Genomic DNA, 24,973 nt, shown 5'->3' on the forward strand with positions numbered 1-24,973 from the left:
CATAGGACCCCTTAAGACACAATATGACCCTAACGACACAATATGAAACAAAGCAACCCAATATGGTGTCATTAGGGGTCATATGGTGTCCTAAGAGGTCATAAGGGTTCATGGGACACCATATGACCCCTAACAACACCATCGGACCCCTTAAGACACCAAATCATGTCATTAGGGGTCATATTGTGTCCTATGACCCTGTAAGACATAATATGACCCCTAATGTTATGACTTAGTGTCTTAAGGGGTCCTATGGTGTTGTTAGGGATCAAATGGTGTCTTGTGACACCATAAGACCCCTTAAGACACCAAATTGTGTCGTTAGGGGTCATATTGTGTCCTACGACCCCGTAAGACACAATATGACCCCTAATGACATGATTCGGTGTCTTAAGGGGTCCTATGGTGTCGTTAGGGGTCATATGGTGTCCATAGGGGTCATATGGTGTCTTGGGACACCATAGGACCCCTTAGGACACAATATGACTCCTAACAACATGATTTGGTGTCTTAAGGGGTCTGATGGTGTCGTTAGGGGTCATATGGTGTCCATAAGGGTCATATGGTGTCCCCATTAACCCTTATGACCTCTTAGGACACCATATGACCCCTAATAACAGCATATTGGGTCGCTTTGGGTTATATTCGATCCTAAGGGGTCATATTGTGTCCTAAGGGGTCCTATGGTGTCCCAAGACACCATATGACCCCTACAGATACCATATGACCCCAAATGATACCATAGGACCCCTTAAGACACCAAATCATGTCGTTAGGGGTCATATGGTGTCCTAAGGGGTCATAGACCACAATATGACCCCTTAGGACATAATATGACCCAAAGCTACCCAATATGGTGTCACTAGGCGTCATATGGTGTCCTGAGAGGTCATAAGGGTTCATAGGACACCATATCACATAACTATCATTAGGGGTCATAGTTATGGGTCGTAAGACACAATATGACCCCTAACAACATGATTTGGTGTCTTAAGGGGTCCTATGGTGTCCCAAGAAACCATATGACCCCTAACGACTCCATAGGTCCCCTTAAGACACCAAATTGTGTCGTTAGGGGTCATATGGTCCTCTCTCTCTCTCTCTCTCTCTCTCTCTCTCTCTCTCTCTCTCTCCTTCCTTCTCTCTCTCTCTCTCTCCCCTCTCTCTCTCTCTCCCTCCTTCTCATCTCTCTCTCTCTCTCGTCTTCTCTCTCTCTCTCTCTCTCTCTCTCTCTCTCCTCTCTACCTCTCTCCCTCTCTCTCTCTCCCTCTCTCCCTCTCCTCCTCCTCTCTCTCTCTCACCTCTCTCTCTCTCTCTCTCCCTCTCCCTCTCTCCCCCCCCCTCTCTCTCTCTCTCTCTCCCCCTCTCTCCCTCTTCCTTCTCTCTCTCTCTCTCTCTCTCTCTATCCCCTCTCCTCCTCTCTCTCTCTCTCTCTCTCTCTCTCTCTCATCTCTCTCTCTCTCTCTCTCTTTCTCCCTCTCTCCCTCTCCTTCTCTCCCTCTTTAAAATATGACTAATAAAATCTGATATCCGATTTAATCGGATATCAGATTTCTGCCATGTGGCAGTTTACTTCATAAATGGCGGCAAAGGGAAATTCATCGGGGACCGCAAATGTTTGTACTCAAATTTTCAAATTTCAAATTTCGGCTCAGGAATTCTTTGGTATTAGGCTTGGAAGTTACAAGCCTGGAAAGTCAACTGGAAAAAACGTGTTTTCAGTATTCCCTGGTTTTCCAGACTTTACACTGGTGGCTGACGACTTTTTTTGTAGCCAAAATTGATTAAAAAAAAGGGTTTTTTAAGGACATTCCTAGCTTTCCAACAATATAAAGCTTGTCTTATTTCGACTTTAGTAAATAATTATTATTTATTTTCTAATTGAATTCTGACAATAGTCCTGATTGATATACTGATTGAAAAACACTCATAACTTTTGAATGGTATAACATTTTTTGAAACCGAAACATGGGTCACATCCTATGCTTCATCTACTATAGGTAAAAATTAAAAAAAATTAAATTTCATAAGGTTTTGACCAAGTTAAGGTGGTCAGACGTAGGAGTTTCTGAATTTCTGAAAAGCTGTAGTAAAAAAATCATAAATAATTATTTAATTCATAAAAAATTAAAAAAAAATATGTGTCACATCCGGACATGAGTCTAATACTTATATTATAAATATTATAAAAAAATATTAAGATTTGATTGTGATTAGGGTGGTTAGACATACGTTCTACTTCTTATTTTTTTCTTGAAATTTTAGTACCACTGCATTGAAATTTGAAATTTTCATCAAATAGGATTTTTTTTTCCCAAAATATAACTAGTAGCTTAGAAAATACATTCAATTTTCTATATATTCTCTTCTTACATATTTTAAAAATAATGTTCACAACTTATTCAAATTTTCATGTCAAGTTGCATAACTCTGATTTTTCTGAAATTTCATTGCCACTTAAGGGCTTGTTTTGGCACACCATGATCCTGCACATACCCCCATGTGCAAAAAATTCTATACTTTCAGGTGTACAAACTAGCAGGTTGAAAGGTATGCATATGACATATCTTGTTTTAAAATCAATGCATATGGAAACATGTTTGATCTATTCATATAGAAATGATACATGGTTTGGGCAGAGTCATTTCTTATAGAACTTTGAGTGCTTGGCATACATTGGTTCATTGGCATCTAGTTGATTCCATAAGCACTTGTAAGTGTGTGGCATGGTTATATTATATAGTGAAAGGTTGACATGTTTTATGCACTTAGTACTTCGTATTAATCATACTTCATATAACACATAGTGCTAATGCCTTATTTAATTCTATAGCTCATACTAATTTTTTATTATTTAAAGCACTTTAATAGTGCTATCGGCATTTACATTTCGCCTTGGAACTTATTATAGTACTATTGTCTTGCACTTTGTTGGGACTCATTAAATTTGAGTCAAAGTTTATAGGCCCATTTCAGAATTTTGCTCTGCATGTCAGAAAAGTATCTAAATAAGTCAGTTTGAATGGCCTAGTTAGAGAGAGGGAAAGTGGAGCCAGTTGATTTTCAGAGGGTAAGGCTTGAGATTCATGTCCCACACCTTTCATTTGGCCTATGCAATGATGTGCAACTTTTAGAATTTAGTTTGGATAAGTTTACTAGGTACCCATTTCGAGGGGTGAGCTGAAAGTGCATTTTAGGCACAAATGCAGATTTTATTGAGTAGCCTATTTTGAGCGATTATATCTTTTTCCTTATTGATTTTCATGAAGAAATTAAAAATGGATTCAATTATATGCATAAATGTGAGTCAGCCTGCAAAATTTTAAGTCTTGATGAATCCATTTGCTTAGTTTTCAAAGCCAAATCCGTTTGTAGTTTGTGTGGTTTGACTAGTCCCTGTTTCGACAGCTAGTCGAAGCCCTGTTTCGCATAAGTGTAAAAGTTGCCTCAGTAAGCTTCATGTTAGAATGTTTGTTTCAGGTTAATTCTGGTATAAATCAAAATCTATGTTTCAAATTTCAAGCCTCTGGCAATCCATTTGATCAGTTTGAAAAGGGTTCATTTAGCCATTGTTTTCAGTTATCCGTACTTTTAGTGCTATATCAGTTTAAGTAGCTATTTTTATGAGCGTGCCATTTGCATCCAGTCAAGCTTTTCGTCAAACTGAGAATTCAAATATTTAGTATGTACTTCAAAGGTACCTGTTTTTCAAATTTGAGGATCTACGGAGGTTGTTTGATAGTTTTGAGAAAGGCATCATGTGTTGCCAGAACATTGACTTCATCACATCCGCAGTGTCAACAAAGTCAGTTGGTCATTTTCGCCAATTAATATCTCTTCACTCGGGACTCATTTTGAGAAACCGTTTGGTAGAGTTCATGCTTGCATATTAGAGTACATGCTTGTCAGATGGCAAGGTTTAGAAAGGTGTTTTGACCGGCTTGAAAAATACGTCTTCATGATTAAATAAGAAAATGTGGCGTAAAATTCAATTTTATGATCTGAAAATGGTGCCGATTGTTTGTAGAGGTAAGTTTAAAGTTCTTGAGATATTCCAGAGTTCAGTTGCATGAAAACGAAATTTTTTTTAGTCGGACCCACTTTGGGGCCCGACCTAGCCTATGCCCGTGCATTGTTTTTATTGGCGATTTTTGCTTACTGGGGGGATTTCAGAATATTCAAATAATGATGCAATTCACAAGTCACAATCAAGTGAAGTTCATATGGGTAGCAGCCATTGAAGATTCAAGGTAAAAGACATTGTGAATTCGAGGTTTAACAATGTAGCTCAAATGAAGGAGATCATGTCTTGTATTTCTACGAGCCCTTCATGGTCCTTTCAAACCATCAAATAGAAGCTAGATTTTGACCGAAAGAACAGTGAATCTACAAGATAGTTTTAGTATGAACAACACCAAAGCTTTGAAAATAAATGACTATTGACTTAGGATAGTTTTTATGGTAAGAGTCCCAAGCAATGGCATTGATTAGTAAGTTGTCAAATTGCTATCAAAAGACACCAAATCATAGCACCCAGATTATAACAGTCATCTACAGAAGCATTCAATTGGTAGCTATGAAGTGTATTTGCCATGTCCCTTGCCTAACTCCTCTATGTGGCTTTGAATGGGCAATGGAGTAATTTAAAATAAATGCAAACAACAAACCATTAAAAGCTAAAAACAAAATGCAATTGGCTGGGGTAAAACCATTTTCTCCCTCTGTGTGGTTGATGAGAACTGCAGTAGCGTAGCATGGGAAAAATCCATTGAAACATGGAACAATGCAATGGGTTAGTGGACAACCAAACTCCCTCCTCCCATGCAATGGTCAGCAAGTGACTTCTTCCCTCCCCTCTACGTGGCTATGGCAGCAGAAGTTTTTTTTTAATTGGGCAAGTGTAATGCAGTTAAACCCATCTCCCTGCTGGCCGTGGTGTTGGAGAACGGTACAGAGATTCAAGTTAATGCAATGTGTCATGGTGGAGGTACATGGCTTCAATTTAATGCAATGTGGCAGTAGTTTACAAAGCAAATGCATCTCGTAGGTGTAAAACCAGCAGTATCATCCCCTGCGTGTGAGATGGAGTGTGAGGCAATTTATAAATTGTATACAGATGCAAATTTTCCCCTCTGGGTAGCATCTTCCTTCAACATGGAATGGAGTTGGGAGTTCATAAAAGGGGTCTTCAATGCAAACACCATTGGTAGGTTTAAAGTTTTGTTTTTATTCCTCTGTGTGGCTGCTAAAAGGAGACCGTAAACCTTCCAAGTAATTGCAGATTTGCCAAGCTTAATGTAATGTTCCTTATGCGTGGTGAGGAAGGCATGAGTAAAGTTTGGAAGAATTTTTTCAAAGAAAGCAACATAAAAAAAGGGCAATGTTGGCAGTTTTGAATGTCATTTTCTCCCTCATGTGATACCTCTGGTAAAGCATTGAAAACTCACAGCCAATGCAAATATTTACTAGTCTCCTCCTTGCATGACATGGGTAAAGATGTCTCTATTCAGCAGTGTATTGATAAGGATAATGTATGGCAAGTATGGAACTTGGAACCTATGAAGAGAGGTCCTCTAGGCATTTATGTTGGTTTTATCAATTGTGATGATGTCTTTGTACCTAGTTCTTGATTGCTCCACTCTTCAATAAATTCACTCCGCTTTTGGAACTGAGGTCAAATATTGAGAAGCTAGCATCATCTCTTAAATTTCCATTGTGGGAGCTCTTTGTAATTGATGGATCAGAAAGATCGAGTCATAGTAATGCATACATGTATGGTTTTTACAATAGCAAGCAGAATGTGATTTGACAGAGCCTCCTTCCTCTAGTGCGTGAATGGTGGAAGGTTTATAAACTTTCAGACAAATGCAGAGGACCTCCAAGGCTTCTACACGGAGATTGGAGAGGGAGCTGCAAAATAATTCCAAGGTGGGTGTGCTGAGTGAAGAAGCAAATAGAAAAAATTTCAAGCAAATCCATCAAGCGCCATGAAAGTCTCAGACAAAGCTCCAACATGTAGTCCTAGGCAAAATAACGTTATCCCACATTCACTGTGGAGGGGAACTTTTTGATATTTATATGCAAGAACACACTCATCTAATATGTCAAAGCCATCAAGGCTTTTGACGGACGGTGCCCATTGAGCGCCCAAGGCGGACCCCATGCATGCGGGTGCGGATCCCTAGGTGACTGGAGGAGGTGACAGATGATGACAGGTGGACCCCACGTAAGCATGCTTCCCAAGGCAAGAGGGTGAATTTTGCAGAAAAAGGCTGACTTAACCAGTGAGCAGGTTTGATGAAGATTGACGGTCCGCGCTACTTCGCAAAGGAAAGGAGCTCGCCAGTTAAGGTCCGCGAAATGGCGAAAGGCTCAGACTGAAAATGAAGCGAAAATGAAGTGGTAAAGATCGAGCAAGTTTGGGTTGATCTGACAATCGGCATGACTTCGTGAGGCGAAGATGCACAAAACATACCATCTGTGAAATGGCGAAAGCCAGGTGGTGATGACATGGCAGGTCCAAATGGCCATCCAATAGGCAGGCCCCGTCCCAGTGGCGCTGATGTGGCACACACGTGGCGTATAGGTGGACAGACAAGCAAGCAAACACATGGCAATGATGAGGTGTCAGTTGAGGTGGCGCCCAGTAGATCCTACGAACCAATCAGAGGTCACCACGTGGCAAAGTGTCAGAGAACAACAAGAGCCAAAAATCAAAGTTAAATGCATATTAAACATATAGTTGAAACTATATTAAAAAATGGAAAATTTAAATGATGTTCACACATGAGGGATTAATTCGCCCAGGGCTCAATGTTTGGCCAAAATATGAAAAATTATATGTTTCCGGAAACCTCTCGGAGTGAGGGATCCAATTATGCAGTAAATTTTGAATGCAATAAATTTTGACAAAGATCAAATATTTTGGGAGCAGTTTCCACGGGAGTGAAATTCAGTTGGAGAAAGGGGACACTTGGCTTGTTTTGATAAAACCTAATTTGTTCCCTCTTCTTTCTTATTCCCAATTCTTCTCAGTTGTAAGGGTTCCAGAAATTTGGAAAAATGCTCCAGATTTGATGGCTTCCATTTCTGAGTTCTTTTCAATATTGTATAGGGCAGGGTTTTTCTCTTGAGTAATAGAGTTCTTTCTTGCTGTAGATGTTTTGCTGCAGGCTCTTGTGTATGTAAGGCATGCATAACTTCACACAGAATTCATCTCTGGATGTATTTCTTGTTGTTACAAATTGAAGGCCTTAAGGAGGTTTGAAGTTTGTCAATTTCAAGGAGGTTGTAGTGATTCTTGCAGGTATTCTTCAAGGAGGAATTTAAACTCTGTAATACATCATAGATAATGGGATATACATTTTTGCAGATCTGATGGTTTTGTGAATGAGCTAGGTAATGCATTTTTGTAAGGGATTAATGCAGGGATATTAATAATGAAGATGGGTTTGCAGTATATGCTATCATTTACAGTTTGATATATGACTCTATTGCCCTTAGATAAGACACTGGTCTCACAAGTTTTGGGGATGTTCTCAGATCAATATACAAATTAAAAGATAAATCTATTTCCCTTTATGTTTAGGGTTCGAGTTCCATTCTTTCCAAGCTCTATTTCATCTTATTGTTTGTATAGATCTAGCCAATCTATAGTGTTTCCTAGCCTGTTGACCTTGTGAAATGATCTATCTGCTTATAGTTGATGTAGTTGTGTGTTTGTAATTGTTGTATTCAAAGCATTAAAGGGTGTCCCCCCCTAGGTCTAGCAGAACCTGAAGTGCAAGAGGATCAATTAGGATCCTATGTTATGTTGTCCAAGCCCTGATGTGTTTTGTAGACTGAAATTGGCCATTTCATAGAAGGATTGCAGGTGTTCTTGGGTTATCACTTTTGGTAAACAACACACTTCACATGGTCCTATTGACTTATGAATTTAATTGGTAAAGTTAATAAAGCACATTGTAAATTACTGTCCACAATGTATCTTGTGGGTTCAAATGGTGACATGGATATAAGATGGCTTTAAGCTTATTGGCGGATTTCAAGTTATTGTGTTTAGTTAATGGACTTCAATACAATTGTAATTTGATGGAGAGTTCGATAACATTGTGAATCTGGAAACAAAAGGTATTATTTTTCATTGTAATTATCTGGAAAACCCTAAGGCCACCGCCATGATCATATTTCAAGCAGTTATAGTAGTTATGTTAGCTTGTGCTCTGATTTGGTTGCTAGGTATGTTGGGCATACGACGGTGGAGATTCTTTTGGTTTGGTTTTTTTTAGAAACACTTGAAGATTTTGTGGGATTTTGGGTAAACTTCTGGCATAGGTAATTTGGTCTAGTTGAGTTACTTTCATTAGGTAACACGCTCATTCTTTGTCTTTCTATAAGAAAATATGTTAAGGATTTCAGTTTTATATGTTTTTTACAAATTAAAAAAAAAAAATGATGAATATTTTATTTGTGAAAAAAATGAGAAAGGTTTTTGTTTTCTGCAAACAATTTGGTTTATTTTGCAAAATGGAAAATATAGAAAAGGGATTAGGGTTTTATTATTTAGTTTATTTCAACAAGGAAAATAGAGAATACAAGTTTTTGGTATTTGAATTCATTTATTTTTCAAATTTCTGAATACAAGGAAAAAGGTTGGAAATAAAAAATAGAGAGAGGTTATTTTCAGTTTCAAAATAAAACCCTAGTTAGGGTTTGGTAACTCTATTTGAGGGTTATAGTTGAAGACTTTGTTTAAGACAATACTGGTTATTTAAGGAGATTTTTTATGACAGAAGACTGTTACAGATTTTTTGACAAAAAATATAGCATACATTATTTTCAGTTTTGAAAGGGTTTTAACTAAAATACATTTGAGATTACTCTCTTTGATTGTATTATAGAGATTGAGATACTTTTACTCTCTCTGATTATGTTATAGAGATTGAGATTGAGATTGAAAAAAGATTCATTACATATCTTAAATTTTATAATTTTATGTAATATTCTACTTAAATTCTGATTATGCAATTATAAGGTTATATAAGTTTACTTATAACTACTTTGTATCAGGAGAAAAGGGTTTGTTGCTCTTGAAATTGGTGCTTCAAAACTCATTGTATGGAGTGGTTGCTCCTAAATTAAAAAAAAAAAAAAACTTTTGTCGAGTGGTTTTTCTACCCCAAGAGGGTTTCCCACTGATGAAATCCTGGTGTTATGTGTCAATTTGTTTCAATGTGTTTCATTAGTTGATATGCTTGGATACATTTGGTTATCTTACATTGATGTTATGCAAAGTTTACTTCATATGTTTGTCAATCTATACTTCATTCACTGAGTTTAAATATGAAAACTCCCATTGTATTCAAAAAGTCAAGTATGAAATTTATACATTGTTCAAAACAATTCATTGTGCAATTTAGCATTAAAAGTTAGGCATAAAAGGATTTCTCAATCTGTTTGTATTGAATAATCATAAACACGTGCTTAAATAAGAGTCAATGTATTAGATGTTCTATTTTGGTAAAAGCTTTGTCAAGTTATTTATAAGTTTGAAAATTAAGTAAAGCGAGTCAAATTTTTTATTGACTCTGATTCACCCCCACCCCCTCTCAGAGTCAATCCACTTCCAACAAGTGGTATCATAGCATAGGGTACCTCCATTTAGGTATGTCCTAGGGATTAATTCTGGTCTTTGGAAGTTCATATGGCTCAATAACAAGAAGGTGCTTCACTTTCTAGAGCTCCTCTCTTTGATGGCACAAATTATGTGTTGTGGAAGATTAGGATGGAAACTTACCTGGTATCTATTGATCTTAATGTGTAGAACTTTGTGACCATAAATTATGTTGTTCCTACAACTATTCCCATAGATCTTGATGCAAGGACACAATATAAATTTAATACCAGAGCTAAGCATGATATCTTGTGTGGTCTTACAAAGAATGTCTTTGTTAAGGTTATGCATCAAGTTCATTTGCCGATGAGATATGGAACAAACTTGAAACTATTTATCAAGGAGATGCAAAAGTAAGAGAATCTAAAATGCTCACACTCAAGAACTAGTTTGCGTCTTTGAGAATGGAAGAAGATGACACTATTGCAAACTATTTGCTCACAATTAATGAAGTTGTGAATTCTAGAAGGGGTTTTGGTGAAAATATTGATGAAAAAGATGTAAGAAAGGTCAGTCATTTGAACTTTGTTGCCCAAATTTGAAACTAAGGTTTCAACCTTAGAAGAAAAGAAGAGTTTTTCTTCTATGTCTCTTGATAACCTAGAAAGCATACTTATAGCCTATGAAATGATGATTGTCTGAAATCCTTCCTCTTCTAAAGAGACTGCTTTCAAAGTAGAAAATAAAGAAGAACTTGATAGTGAATTTGAACTCTCAAATTCTATTGAAGCATTTCTTTTTAGAAAACTGAAAAAGAAATACAAGGGAAAGTAACACTTCAAATGCTTTAATTGTGGAAAATGTGGATACTTTGATGCACAATTTCCTCTAAGTGATCAAAACAATGAAGAGGTAAAACAATAAAAATTTTACAAAAAGAAAATGTGGAACCCTAAAAAAAAATCAATATATTTAAGAAAAAGAAGAGTCTCTTCACAAAAGAGACTTTGAAGATGAATAAGATGACTCACCTTGTGAAGGTGATGAGACTCTATTCATGGCAGAAATAGAATCTTCTTCAATGAACACTATGACTAGAAAACCTAAAAAACAATCTGATTTAGATCAAAGAGAAATTGATCTTGAGGGAGAGTTACTTTGTGCTCTCAAAGTAATGAAGAAACATAAAAAACTAGTAGCTTCCCATGAAAGCTCAAATCAGATTTTACAAGTTGAGTTAAATGACTCAAATCTAGTAGTTGGAAATCTGAGGTCTCTTCTTGAAGACAGAGAAAATAAAATTAAAACCTTAGAACAACAAACAATAAATCTGCAAAAGAAAATTGAATAGTATGAAAGTACAATACATTTAAATGATATATTGATCAAACAAAAACAACACAAGAACTTGATTGGTGTAGGCTTTGAAAAGGCTAAATCATCCAAAAAGACCACCAAGCCTGCAAAAAGAAAATAATTTAAGCCTTACCATAGAATGACACCATTTAGATTTGGGTTCTTTCATGGCTAATGCTTTTATTGCAACAAGTTTGGGCATAAGGTCAACACTTGCAGTTTTTTGCTCCATACAACTCCTATGTTTGGACACAAACAAGCCTATGGCTTTCCAAACATAGTGAAGAGGGGCGAGGCCAAAAAGAGATAGGAAACTTTTTTTGGAACCATTCTCCTGATCTAGTTCATACTGCATACACTCAAGGAGATGGGAGGGAGTTTATGATTCGTATTAGTATGGTTTAATGAAGCTAAAGAATATAGCTCGACTGCTGCTCGGATTTCTCTCTCCTTTCCTCTCCTCCCCAAGATGGGAGGACAACTTGGCAAGCAAAAGTCAAAGTTGGGGCCCACTATCAACGACTAATCTACCTCAACTATAACCCTATAATCGGGTCTTCATAGGGCCCCTACCATTCTAAGGCCCTACTATTCTACAGGGTCGGGAGTTCCATAGTAAAGTTCCAGAACTATAGTTTCCCACACACCCGAATCAACTACAGCCTCCTCGGGTCCTATCAATAGTAGTGGGGGAAAGAATGGTTTCCAATCCGCTAGATCCTGAACAAAAAAAAAAAACGATAGATCATGAATAAAGAAGAACGATAGAATATGGGATGGAATCCTATCGATTTCATATTGATTGTGACCTTTTTTCATCCTTTTTTTGTAAATACCAGATTGGAACCAATCAATACTGATACTAATCAACTATTTGTAAGATGAGCAAGAATGAACTCTTTTTCAATCTTGGTACTGCGCTGTTAGTCATGTGCACACAAATTTTTATTTTATGAAATTTTCTATTATAGATAAATAATAGTATTAAGAATGGAACTTAATAGAAAATGAAACCAATTGGAATTCTTAAGATAATATTATTGAATCTATTAAAATGAGATACTGGAATATTGAAGGCGGACGACGGCTCCCCAACTACATCTCCCACCCTTGGGGTGAGAGGGAGGATGAAGCCGAACGACTATCCTATAATTCCTTATTAATTTCCGAATTAATAAAGTGGAAGGGGATTATAGGGCTTAGGAATCTTAATATCCCCACCCCCCTGTGGCTGTCTGTACTAATCTCTGCATTCCGGGGCTATCTCTCCAGCTGGCTATCTGTCGATCTATCTCTGGAGCTGGCTATGTATCCATCTGTCCATCTGTCTAGCTGACTATGTATCTGGATATCTATCGATCGATCCATCGGTCTCTGTCTGTGTTTATGGAGGTATGGGCTATCTCTATCTCTCGGGCCTAAAGCTAAGTAATCTAGGGGGAGGGAAGCGACCCGGTTCTGATGTATAGCTCTATCTCTGTCTCGATCGCTCCATCCATCGATGGCTGATCAATCTCTTTCTCTATCCCCGTCTCTCTGTCTGCGGGTAATGGGTAATGGCAAATTGATACGTAATAGGGCTGTGAGTGTTGGGTGGTGGGTATGATCTTCTAGAGTATGGGGGCTCATCGTTAATGAGATGAGGGGTGGTTCCTGGGTGAATATAGGGGTGGTCCCTCTGTTTGTGAATAGTAGGGTTGGGCCGGGGTGATCGGAAAGGGTGGGTGGTAGAAGTGGAAGCAGCGTGATACTTTTTTATTATGAAGCAGAGTGATAATTGCAACTATCGAGCGTCAGCTTGCTTCCAATCGACGATCTCGGACCGCAGAGCGGGTAGGCACCCCATCTATCACATACTCTCGTGGGAAAAGACACTTACGTGGTGTTCAATGGTAGACGGGCGCACGCGGCCACCCCCCTTTGTAGAGCTTCGCGGAGTCACGCCTCTTTCAAAGCGCGGGCACGCCCCTCTCTCCCCGAGATATTACCTAGCATGTTCAGCTGCTGCCCATTAGGCTATGTATGATGTGGTTTGCTGTAGACTCGACTCCCTTACCCTTCTACCCTCTAGCGGGGGAGTTGTGGATCATTAATTAAAGTATTAATTAATATTTCTTATACTGATGCCTTCGCTATTGCCTAACCTCCAGGCTATCGGATCAAACGAATTATGCTATCGGACCATCCTATCATATTCCACGCTACAAGGATAAATCCCACCACTCCAGAGATGGTTTATGATGAGATCCACAAGATTTTATATACAGGTTTCATTGGGCCCCTACCCCTAGCCGAATTGTAGGGGGCTGGGAGAGATAGTGGATGAGTATCACAATTGGTGGTTATCCCTAAGAAGGAAGACCCCTACAATTCTATGGGGAGGGCGGGTGCAGATTTGCCGATATTTGAACGTGCCAAAAAGCAGAATTTTCCCCTTCCTTAAAACAAGGACCAAGTGATGGATAATCTCGCAGGTAAACAATATATCTCATTCTTAGATGCTTTCAATGGGTATAATCAGATCCCCCGTAGGTGGGTGGGTGGGACATAGTATTAGAATGATTGGTTCCGGAGCATGCCCATTCTTATTCTCTAGTGCACGAACCCACTCAGTGAACTATGAACTATCATTTCGTTTATGATGTATCGGCAAGTTGCCCATTGAACTGTAGGGGTATCGACGAACGACCTTTCTCTTAAATAAAATATATAGCTACAGCTGGTCCTATCCCACAGGTCCTCAATACAAAGGCCTTAAAACTGCTCCCCTTACTATTCTAAAGGGCATGCACCGGCTTTTAACAAAATACGGACTGGTTAGATAGCTTAAGAGGAGATAGTTGGCTGTGGAGGAAGAGACAGATGGGAGCAGCATGTGAGACTTCTGCGTCATATGGCTGCTCCTGGGATCGGAGAGATTCGTTCTCTCTCTCTCAGTGCCGTGGATCTATATTGTAGTGCAGTGCCACCCGACCCGAACAGTTGACGTTATTAGTACCGGTCCGGTGTAAAGATCTTTCGGTTTAATTTCTAGGGATTACAACTGATACCACTGAGCCTATAGAAACCTTGCTTTCGCGATCTGAAATGATATAGCTTGGACGTACTCCTACCTATTTCCATAGTAATTCCCTCGGTCCTACCCGAACTATTGCTCCCAACCCAATTATATCTCCCACCCACCCCCGCCATTAGAAGAGTACGGCAACGGCATCTACCTCTGCCATACTATGCCCCCCACCCAACCCCAAACACACTAGAATAAGCGTCCATAAGCAAGAATAAGGTGTTCATGAGGCCCTACTATTGTACCCCTACTATAAAGAAATAGATAGTTCACCAATTCATTATTTACCAGACCTAAAATTCGGTTCGAGTGGTGGGGTCAATATTGTCTTTTCTCGATTCTATAGGTAACATGCCGGAGTTCATCGGGATGGCCCTACTATTTTATCCCGCTAGCTTGACCAATAGAATAACCCTACAATACCAACTATGATGGCAAAGGTAGATTAATACCCCACCCCTCCCATTATAGTTGAATAGTTCTATTCTACCCCTACTATTCGCCCGCCCTTTACAATAGTAGCCCCTTCTGCACACACATAATTCATCGAATGCTCATAAACTGGAGTGGCCCTGACCGAACCGATGGGTATAGATTCTATCACACCGAACCCCTGTCCTTCCTATAGGGTATCAGGATCTATCATACCGATGCCCTATCCAAACCGCCAACCTTTGCATGCATCTTTAAGTAATTTTATAGCACAAATCCTAATTGAGATGGCCCTGCATATAATAGTAGGCATCTTCTCATTTATCTCCTCCTAATGGCATCACCCTGCTAGAGTAATGACCCACCCCCTTCGCTTCTAGTAGGGTGCACCAGATTATATACGTAACATGCCTACCCACTATGAATGAAGACAGTGATTCTAGATCCTATATTTAACATTCCTACCCCCTACCCCCTACCCCTAAAATAATATAGAAGGGGGCCAATAGAACCCAGTCAAATTGCACTTGAGGTTGCCTCTTGTGAAAATCCAACGAGGGAGAGGGAATACCGATCAACCACAGATTGGATTTCTCGCCCCGCGTTGGAGGAGTAACTTTATGTTCAACCCCCCCCCCCCTTGAAACTAGCGATCATCTAGGAGAGGAAGAATGGAACAATTGAAGGACTCGGGTCGACCGATAGGGGTAGTTTCAAGCTCTAATCCTAACTACTATAACTAATATAGGATAGGAAAGGCCTCCCACCCACAATTATATAGGGGGGGGCCCTCCCAGGGGGGTAGATTAATTGTGGGTGGGAGGATATAGATTGCCCCATATAGTTTTCTATCTGAGGAGAGATTCGTATTTGACGCACACCCAGGGATGAGAGATAAGCGACCTGCCCCTGACTCCTACTGCAATTGGGAGAATGACTTCCAAATCAAGATGCTCTTTTGTGAGGGAGGTAGAATTTTTCTTGCCCTTCTGCACCGGGCATGGGTAGGAGCGGGTTCACCTTCATTTATTTTGTCAGGTTTCGTGCTACTTCACCGTCATTTACTTTCTAACATTTCATCATGTCATGTTCCTTCCTACTCTTACATCATAATTGGTTGCTTTCAACCATGTACTAGGAGCTACCACTTCATTGACTAAGAGCTTTAATGAAAACAACCATTTAGCACCAAGTCAATAGATAGATTACGCCCTCTACTCTATAGTTTCTTTCCACGAAAACAACCAACCATTTAGCATCAAGTCAGTAGAAACTCATTAGAAACAACATTAGTACTAACTGCTTCTTCAGGGAGTCTTTTGATTGTCCCTTCTCCCATTGTTAGAACCATAAAGAGGCTGCCGCCAATAGGTTAGCCCTCGGGGAACTACAGTTCAGTTGTTAGATTGCATGAATGATCTTTTATTAGATAGGGCGCAGATCCTTAGGCTGCCTAGGGCATATTGCATGGTTCCGTAGGTTGCATGCAACAATTTCTCTCCAATTTAGAGGTTGAGTTATTGCATGCTTTGACTTAGTCATCTCTAATGGGGGTGCTCCATTCCTGGCACTTTAATCCATGTAGAAGGGTGCACTAGAAGGGTGTGATGCTCAAGTTTCAAGAAGTGAAACAGATTCAGACTTGAGAAGGGTTGAGGGGTGATGCCCAGAATCTTCTAGTAATTGGAAGGTTGTGTTTGATCTTAGTTACTGATTTGTTTTACCTTTTTGTTTAAATAGTTGTAATCATGACCAGTCATGGTCTCCAAGATTGTCACATGTTGGAGGGCGCTTCAAAATGTGTTCTAGGGAAGTGCAGGCTGCAAAATCGCTTGGAAGATGTTTAATTGTGGTACCTTATGGAGAAGGAGGTCATAATTCCCATACATCCCAAGGATTTGGCCAAGCACAATAAGAAAGAGGTAAAAAATAATTGTTATGGATTTAGTGAAAGATCATATAATCCCTCACATTGGACAGAAGAGGATGGGCAGTTAGTAAGGCAGGATCAATAGTTAGTAAGGTGGTAGAAGGCAAGTGGAAGGTAAGGTTTATTTCAGCCTCCCACCACGTCCCTGTTAGGGAGTAAAATGTGTTGATTGCCGTCCTCAGGACCTCCCCTCCCAAAATATATAGGCTGTCAATCAATCTCTCAATCAATCAATAGCTAACTTGGATCACCACACATCTACCCACCCTGCCAAGTATCTATTCATTGAAAACCCCTATCGCTGAACCAAAGAGGATGGTTTCCCCTTACATTTCACTACTAGTTTGACCACCGGGAAAGGATATTAATTCTCTCTTGCAACACTTGTCTTCCTGCATTAGGCATAGTCTCTCTTTATACAAGGAGTTGGTTGATTAAGATAATCGGCGGATAAAATGGTTGTTCCCCTATGCACCCTCTCAGGTGGGAGGGGGGACTGCTTAGATCAACTTCTACTTGTAGTGATTGGCAGAGAACAAGAATATAGGTTCAGTGAATTACTAGGATAGACTTGAGATCTAGACTATGGGTTGATGGAACTACTTGGCCAGATAAGAAGTAGCCTATTCATTAACTATAGTTGGAGCCCTAGCCCGGACATAAATCAACGTAAAAGGCACTCTAGTCACCTTACTCACAGGCAACCCGACACTATTATTGTTTATCTGGCCCAGTAGATCATCGGTTTGTTCACAACCTCATATATTTATACATATCAAGTGTAACACCTTTAGACATACCTCTACTCAGTGCAAATCAAAGGCAAATATTGATAAGGTGTGGAAACCTCAGTTTGTACCTAGATTAGAGAAATCAATGTTAGTGCGGATTGGACTTCTTTCAAAAGATAAATCAATGTGGATGTTGGATAGTGGATGTTCACACCATATGACAAGAGATATAGATAAGTTTCTTCATCTGAAAGATTTTGATGGTGGTTTTGTAAGATTTGGTGACAATTCAGGAGCTTATGTAAGAGGCAAAGGTACATTACTGTTGAATGGTGATACTCCAATCCTTGATGTTTATTATGTTGAAGGATTAAAAAATAACCTTCTGAGTGTTAGTCAAATTTGTGATGGTGGTTATAATGTATCCTTTAGTTCTCAAGGTTGCGTTATCATAAATAAATCTGGTAAAATTGTTGTTGTTGGTTTGAGAACAGTTGGCAATGTTTACAACTTGCTTGACTCCCCTGATTATAAAAAAAATAAAGGTATATGCCTTATGGGTCAAGTTGAGGAAAATTGGTTGTGGTACAAATGCTTGGGACAAGTAAATTTTGACAATCTGGTTTACATCAGCAAGAACCAAAATGTCACACGTTTGCCCATTCTAAGTAAACCTACAAACACAGTATGGAAATAGTGTCTAAAAGGCAAACAAACAAAAGTTTCTTTCAAATCTAAAGAACACTCTTGCACAAGACCACTACAACTTGTGCATACAGACCTATGTGGTCCCTCAAGGACTCAATCAATTAATGGTGAGAAGTACTTCATGCTCTTTGTTGATGATTATACTAGAATGGTATGGGTCAAATTTATCAAACACAAGTCTGAAGCATTTGATAGATTTAAGATATTCAGGAAAATGGTAGAATGTGAATCTGATTTAAAATTGAAATGCTTGAGATCAGACAAGGGTGGTGAGTTTACATCACAAGAATTTATTGACTATTGTGAAAAACATGGAATTAAGAGACAATATGTTGCTGCCTGGACACCTCAATAGAATCGGGTGGTCGAAAGAAAGAATAGAACCATCAAAGAGATGGCTCGCACAATTGTCAATGAGGCAAATCTTCCTGACAGGTATTGGAAAGAATATGTTCATGGATATGTTTACATTCTAAACCATGTTCAAATAATAGGTTGAATAAAATTGTTAAAATAGTTAATGTGAGATTTGATGAGCAATTGCTTCTATGTGATAATTTGCAGGATGTTGAGGAGGATACTTCAACAAGACTTGACAAAGCTCTGAACTCTGTAGAAGCAGAAGCAACAAATGAGGGTGAACCAAATCTTAAAACAAATGAGGAGAATGAACCAAGTCTTAAAGAAGAAACTCCTCTATATACACCCTCCAAGATCATTGCCAAAAGACATCCTCAAAGTCAGATTATTGGTGACAAAGATGCAAGAATCTTGACTAGGAGAAGAGAACAAGCTAATGAACAAGATCAAATGGCTGAGCATTATTATTTGGTAACTGATTTTGAACCTAAAACTATTTCTGATACTTTAATTGATGAGTGTTGGTTAAATGCTATGAAAGAAAAAATCAGCCAAATAGAAAAGAATTAGACTTGGGAATTAGTACCACAACCAAAGGATAAAAATGTGATAGGTGGCAAATGGGTGTTTAGAAACAAGCTTGATGAATCTAGAAATGTTGTTAGGAATAAGGCACATTTTGTTTGCAAAGGCTATGCACAACAAGAATGTATAGACTTTGGTGAAACATATGCACCTGTAGCTAAATTAGAGTCAATTAGAATCTTTCTAGCTTATTCTTGCTACAAAATTTTTAAAATTTATCAAATGGATGTCAAAACTACTTTTCTCAATGGCTATCTTGATGAAGAAGTATATATGGAACAGTCAGAAGGCTTTGTTTCTACAGTTAAACTAGATCATGTTTACAGGTTGAAAAAGGCTCTTTATAGCCTTAAACAAGATCCAAGAGCTTGGTACTCCAGATTGGATGCTCAGCTTACAACAAATGGATTCACTAGAGGTGGAGTGGACAACAACTTGTATGTCAAGGTTGAAGGTAATGACATTCTAGTTGTTGAAATATATGTGGATGACATTATTTTTGGCTGCAATAATGATTCCTTGTCTAAAAGTTTTCTAAAATCATGGAATCTAAATTTGAAATGTCCATGTTGGGTGAATTAATCTTTTTCCTTGGCCTTCAAGTAATGTAGCTCGAACAAGGTATTTTTCTATCACAAACTAAATATAAAAAAGAAATGCTTAAAAAAATTAACATGATGAATTGCAAACCAGTTAGCACTCTAATGGAGACATGGTGTAAATTGACTAAATCTAATGACTCACTTGAGGTAAATCAATCAGAGCATAGATCAATGATAGATAATTTTCTATATTTGACTGCATCTAGACCTGATCTGATGTATGTAGTATGTTTGGTTTCACATTTCCAATCAACACCTAAACAATCTCATTTGAATGATGTGAGAAGAATTTTCAAGTACATTCAGGGTACTTTAGACTATGGTTTATGGTATCCTCAGATTAATTATTTCACTCTTGTTGGTTTCACTGATGTTGATTGGGCTGGTTGTATGGATGACAAAAAAAATCACTACTGGCATTTCTTTCTTCCTAGGAAATTGTCTTGTTGTCTGGCACAATAAAAAGCAAGATTGTGTCACTCTGTCTATTGCTGAATCAGAGTACATAGATGCTACATTATGTTGTACTCAATTGATTTGGATGTCTTATCAACTTGTTGATATGAGTATTATAGTTGACAAACCCATTTGTATTTTCTATGATAATACTAGTGCCATAAATCTTTATAATAAGCTTGTTATGCACTCTCGCACTAAACATGTAGCAATAAAATTACAATTTTTGTGAGAACAAGTGTCAACTAATGAATTTCAATTTTTTTATGTACCTTCCCAGGTGCAAGTGACTGACATCTTTAATAAGGCTTTATCTATAGAAGTAATTTAAAAGTTCAGGGAAAGGTTGGGAGTCATCTCTCAATCTACTCTTCCTTAAAACCCTGAACATGTTGAGGGGGAGCATAGCTCTCCACTAGCAGCACTTTGTTGCTTTACTCTTTGTTCTTGAGACAAAAAGGGGGAGAAAGAAAAAGGCATCATTGACAAGTTTTCTATTCATTCAGTGACATTTCATGTTTTTAGTGACATTTGGTCTTACAATGTTTTCAGTCTCATTTCTAGTCTTACTATCATTTATGGCATATACAATTGTCATATTACAGTGGCATGATTTTTCACATCTGGTAATGTTATAGTGGCATGGTAGTTCACATTTCATAAAATGATATTGTTTGACACTTTGATGGTTTACAGTTCAATGATTTTAGCATTATTCATTACATTAGGTTCACATTGTTTTTATACAGGCATTCGGGTTGCTCATTTTTGGTCATTTTGATATTTTGGCATGTAGTGGTGATTTTTGCATACAGGTCAATGATGGTATGATTTTTGTTGTCAAGGACAAAGGGGGAGTTTGTTGCCCCTTAAGTTGTCCTTGATGACAAAATGGGGCTTATTGGTTGGCAGTTTTAATTCACAGTTCATTGATATTTTGCCATGTGCAGAACATTTTATACTTTAAGGTGTACAGACTAACAGGTTGAAAGATATACATATGACATATCTTGTTTTAAAATCAATTCATATGGAGACATGTTTTATCTATTCATATGGCAATGATACATGGTTTCGGTATAGTCATTTCTTATAGCACTTTGAGTGCTTGGCATACATTGGTTCATTGGCATCTAGTTGATTCCATAAGCACTTGTAAGTGTGTGGCATCATTATATTCTATAGTGCAAGGTTTACATGTTTTATGCACTCAGCACTTGGTATTGGTCATACTTCATATAACACATAGTGCTAATGACATTATTTAATTTTATAGCCGATACTCAAGTTTTTATTTAAAGCACTTTAATAGTGCTATTGGCATTTACATTTGGCCTTGGCACTTATTATAGTAGTATCGACTTGCACTTCATAGGGTACTATTGACTTATCAATTTAATTGGTAAAGTTTCTAAAGAACATTGCATAGTGTTGTCAACAATGTATGTTGTGGGTACGAATGGTGACATGAATATGAGTTGGCTTTAAGCTCATTGGTGTATTTGAAGTTATTGGTTTTAGTTTATGGACTTCAATGCAATTGTAATTTGATAGAGAGTTCGATAACATTATGAATCTGGAAACAAAAGGTATTATTTTTCATTGTAGTTATCTGGCAAACCCTAAGGTCACTGCCATGATGATCTTTCAAGCAGTCACAGTGGTTATGTTAGCTTGTGTTCTGATTTGGTTGCTAGGTATGTTGGGCATACGACGATGGAGATTCTTTTGGTGCTATTTTTTCTTGAAACACTTGCAGATTTTGTCGGATTTTGGGTAAACTTATGGCACAAGTATTTTGGTTTGGTTGAGTTACTTTCATCAGGTAACGTGCTCATTCTTTCTCTTTCTAACAGAAAATATGGTAAGGATTTTAGTTTTGTATGTTTTTAACAAATAAAAAAAAGATGAAGATTTTATTTGTGAAAAGAAAGAGAAAGGGTTTTATTTTCTGCAAACAATTTTGTTTATTTTGCAAAATGGAAAATACAGAAAATGAATTAGGGTTTTATTATTCAGTTTATTTGAAAAAGAAAAATAGAGAATACAAGTTTTTGGTTTTTGAATTCATTTCTTTTTCAATTTTTGAATACAAGGAAAAAGGTTGTAAATCGAAAATAGAAAGAGGTTATTTTCAGTTTGAAAATAAAACCCTAGTTAGGGTTTGGTAACTCTATTTGAGGATTACAGTTGAAGACTTTGTTTCAGAAAACACTGGTTATTTAAGGACATTTTTCATGACAGAAGATTGTTACAAAAATTTTGACAAAAAACATAGCATACATTATTTTTTGTTTTGAAAGGGTTTTAACCGAAATACATTTGAGATTACTATCTCTGATTGTATTACAGAGATTGAGATAGTTTTACTCTCTGATTGTGTTACAGAGATTGAGATTGTACTCTCTGGTTGTTTGACAAAGATTGAAAAAGGATTCATTGAATATCTTAAATTTAATATTTATGTAATCTTGTACTTGCATTCTGATTATGCAATTATAAGGTTATATAAATTTACTTGCATTTAATTTGTATGAGGAGAAAGGGGGTTGGTGCTCCTGAAGTTGGTGCTTCGAAACTCGTTGTACAGAGTGGTTTCTCTTGAATAATAAAAGGAACTTTTGCCGATTTTTTTTTCTACCCTAAGAGGGTTTTCCACTCATGAAATCGTGGTGTCATGTGTCAATTTGTTTCTATGTGTTTCATTAGTTGATATGCTTTGATACATTTGGTTATCTTGTGTTGATGTTATGCAAAGTTTTCTTCAGATGTTTGTCAATCTATGCTTCATTCATTGTGTTTAAATCTGCGAACTCCCATTTTATTCAAAAAGTCAAGTCTACAATTTAGACAATGTTTAAAACAATTCATTGAGCAATGTCAGGTTAAAAGTTAAGCATAAAAGGATTACTCAATTTGTTTATATTGAATAATCAAAAAAACATGCTTAAATAAGAATCAGTGTATCGCATGTTCTATTTTGGTACAAGCTTTGTCATTTTATTTAAAAGGGAATAAATTAAATAAAGTGAGTCAAATTTGTTATTTTTATTTTGGTACAAGCTTTGTCATTTTATTTAAAAGTGAAAAAATTAAGTAAAATGAGTCAAATTTGTTATTGACTCTGATTCACCCCCTCTCACAGTCAATCCACTTCCAATACCTGACGTGGGGCTGTGACAGTCTTTTCTAATTTCTTCAGATACAACTTTCCATTGAGAACTAGATGTCAAATTTTAATCCAAAGTTTTATATATAATACCCTAACGTCGATGAATAATATTTTTTGTACTTACGTTGGACCTCACAGTATGCAAGAGAAGAGAAGCCATAAATATTTGTATGCCCTCGTATAACCCGGTTTAATACATAAACATATAATTTTTTTGTATTATTTAATGTGAATACAAAGAATCTGGACATTTGTTTGAATAGCAACAATTACAAACAAGGATGATTGGGAATGCAGGACAGGGTTCCCGCAGTCTTCGTTAATATGGGAACAAGTGTTCCTAGTAAAACTTTGAAATTCTGCTGAGATTTTTAGCTGGGGAGTGCTTTCCCTTTCCCAGATGGTTGGAAGAATGCTCCATTTGCAAAAGTATCTCTAACAGATTTCCAAAAGCAACGATTTCCGTTTGGGCTCTCACGCCATGTCACCTCCTTTTTGCACTCCTCGTTTGGAGCTACAAACCGATTCCCTTCGCTTCTGATGATGGGACTTGCGCTGCCTCCAATTGTGTATATTACCCATGGTTCGTAGTTATTATTGGCAACATGAACATACCCATGTCTGCACCTGCTTCATGCCAATTGCCAACGTCGTGATTAGGCAAAACAAGGTCAATCTTCACGAGACAGCAAAGGGATTTCTGTTTGAATTGTACTTACATTGGCATACGTTCAATGAGGCCATGCCCAAAGTGATTGAACGCCACTGTCACCTTCATGGATTTATTGGCTGTATAATCATCAGTGTCCCAAGAGAATCACCTGTAGTGTTTTAATGAACAATCAAGACGAGCCATTCATCCATTTTCATGAAACCAGTCTACAGTGCACAATTTTGTCTGTTACCAGTTACCTTATCATGGTAAGAGAAGCAGTTGTTAGAAATGGTAACTGCAGTGGAAGCAAGCGTGACATCTACAACTCCGTCTGCATAACTGGAGAGGTTTGTATGATCGATCCAAATGTCTCGTGAAGTAACAACTGAAATTCCATCTCCATCTTGTGTATCCATCATCTCATGGCTCTTGGATTGTGAGAGGAGAACGTTACCAGCTACACTTGGCTTGATGTCGTGGATGTTTAATCCGTGGATGATAATGTTGCTGACATTGAAGAGGCATATGCAAGGCCTATTGCTGATGTGAACATTTGAGCCCCTTGCATCGATAGTCTTGTGGCTGGTCACAAACAGGGGTATCTCAAGCTTTATCTTCATATCACCAGAGAAAACTATCCATAGAGACCATCGCGAGTAACTCCATATCTAAGAGTCCCGGGCAGGGGATTCACAACATTGTCATCTGGGCTGGCGACTCTGTATATCTCTCCTCCTTTGCCTCCCTTGGCTGCGCTTCCAAAGCCCACAACACAATCTGCGAGTTTCATTCTGTTCTGTGCCCAATTTGGATCTCTTCTCCAGCACTTATCAATAGGGTTGTAGGACGTTGAAGAAGACAATGAAAGGGCAAGAAAAATAAGAAGGAAGTGCATCCACTCTGCAGCAGCCATTGGAAATGTGTACTTGGCAACAATTGATTGATGGGATTAGCAAATAGTTTTTCTTGTAGACAATTTTTCTGTTTTCCCTTGCATTTATAGAGCTCACCATACACGACATAATACTCAGCTATTTCATTTCATATAATATTGTACCTAACATATAGCTGCCTCTCTCAGTCTGTCTAAGCGTGCAAAAACTGGCATTATGTTCATTTTTTATCAAAAACCTACATGGGGAGAATTCATGGAGCACATAAATGAAGAATATTTTTCTGTAGATACATATGAGCAGAAATATATGCAGTGGCAATTGGTTTGACAGAAAAAAAACAAAAAAAAAACTGTTCAAGAATATACTAATCCGTTTCATGCTTTAACAACAAAAATTGGCATCAAAGATTG

General features: G+C 37.8%; 1 pseudogene; it reads right to left on the reverse strand.

Annotated features, from left to right (window-relative positions):
* Positions 1-23,383: 23,383 nt before the first annotated feature.
* Positions 23,384-24,580, reverse strand: LOC131043796 (pectate lyase 1-like; annotated as a pseudogene).
* Between the last annotated feature and the right edge of the window lie 393 nt (positions 24,581-24,973).

This window comes from Cryptomeria japonica, chromosome 5 (genome assembly GCF_030272615.1).
Source record: "Cryptomeria japonica chromosome 5, Sugi_1.0, whole genome shotgun sequence".
Classification (NCBI taxonomy): domain Eukaryota; kingdom Viridiplantae; phylum Streptophyta; class Pinopsida; order Cupressales; family Cupressaceae; genus Cryptomeria; species Cryptomeria japonica.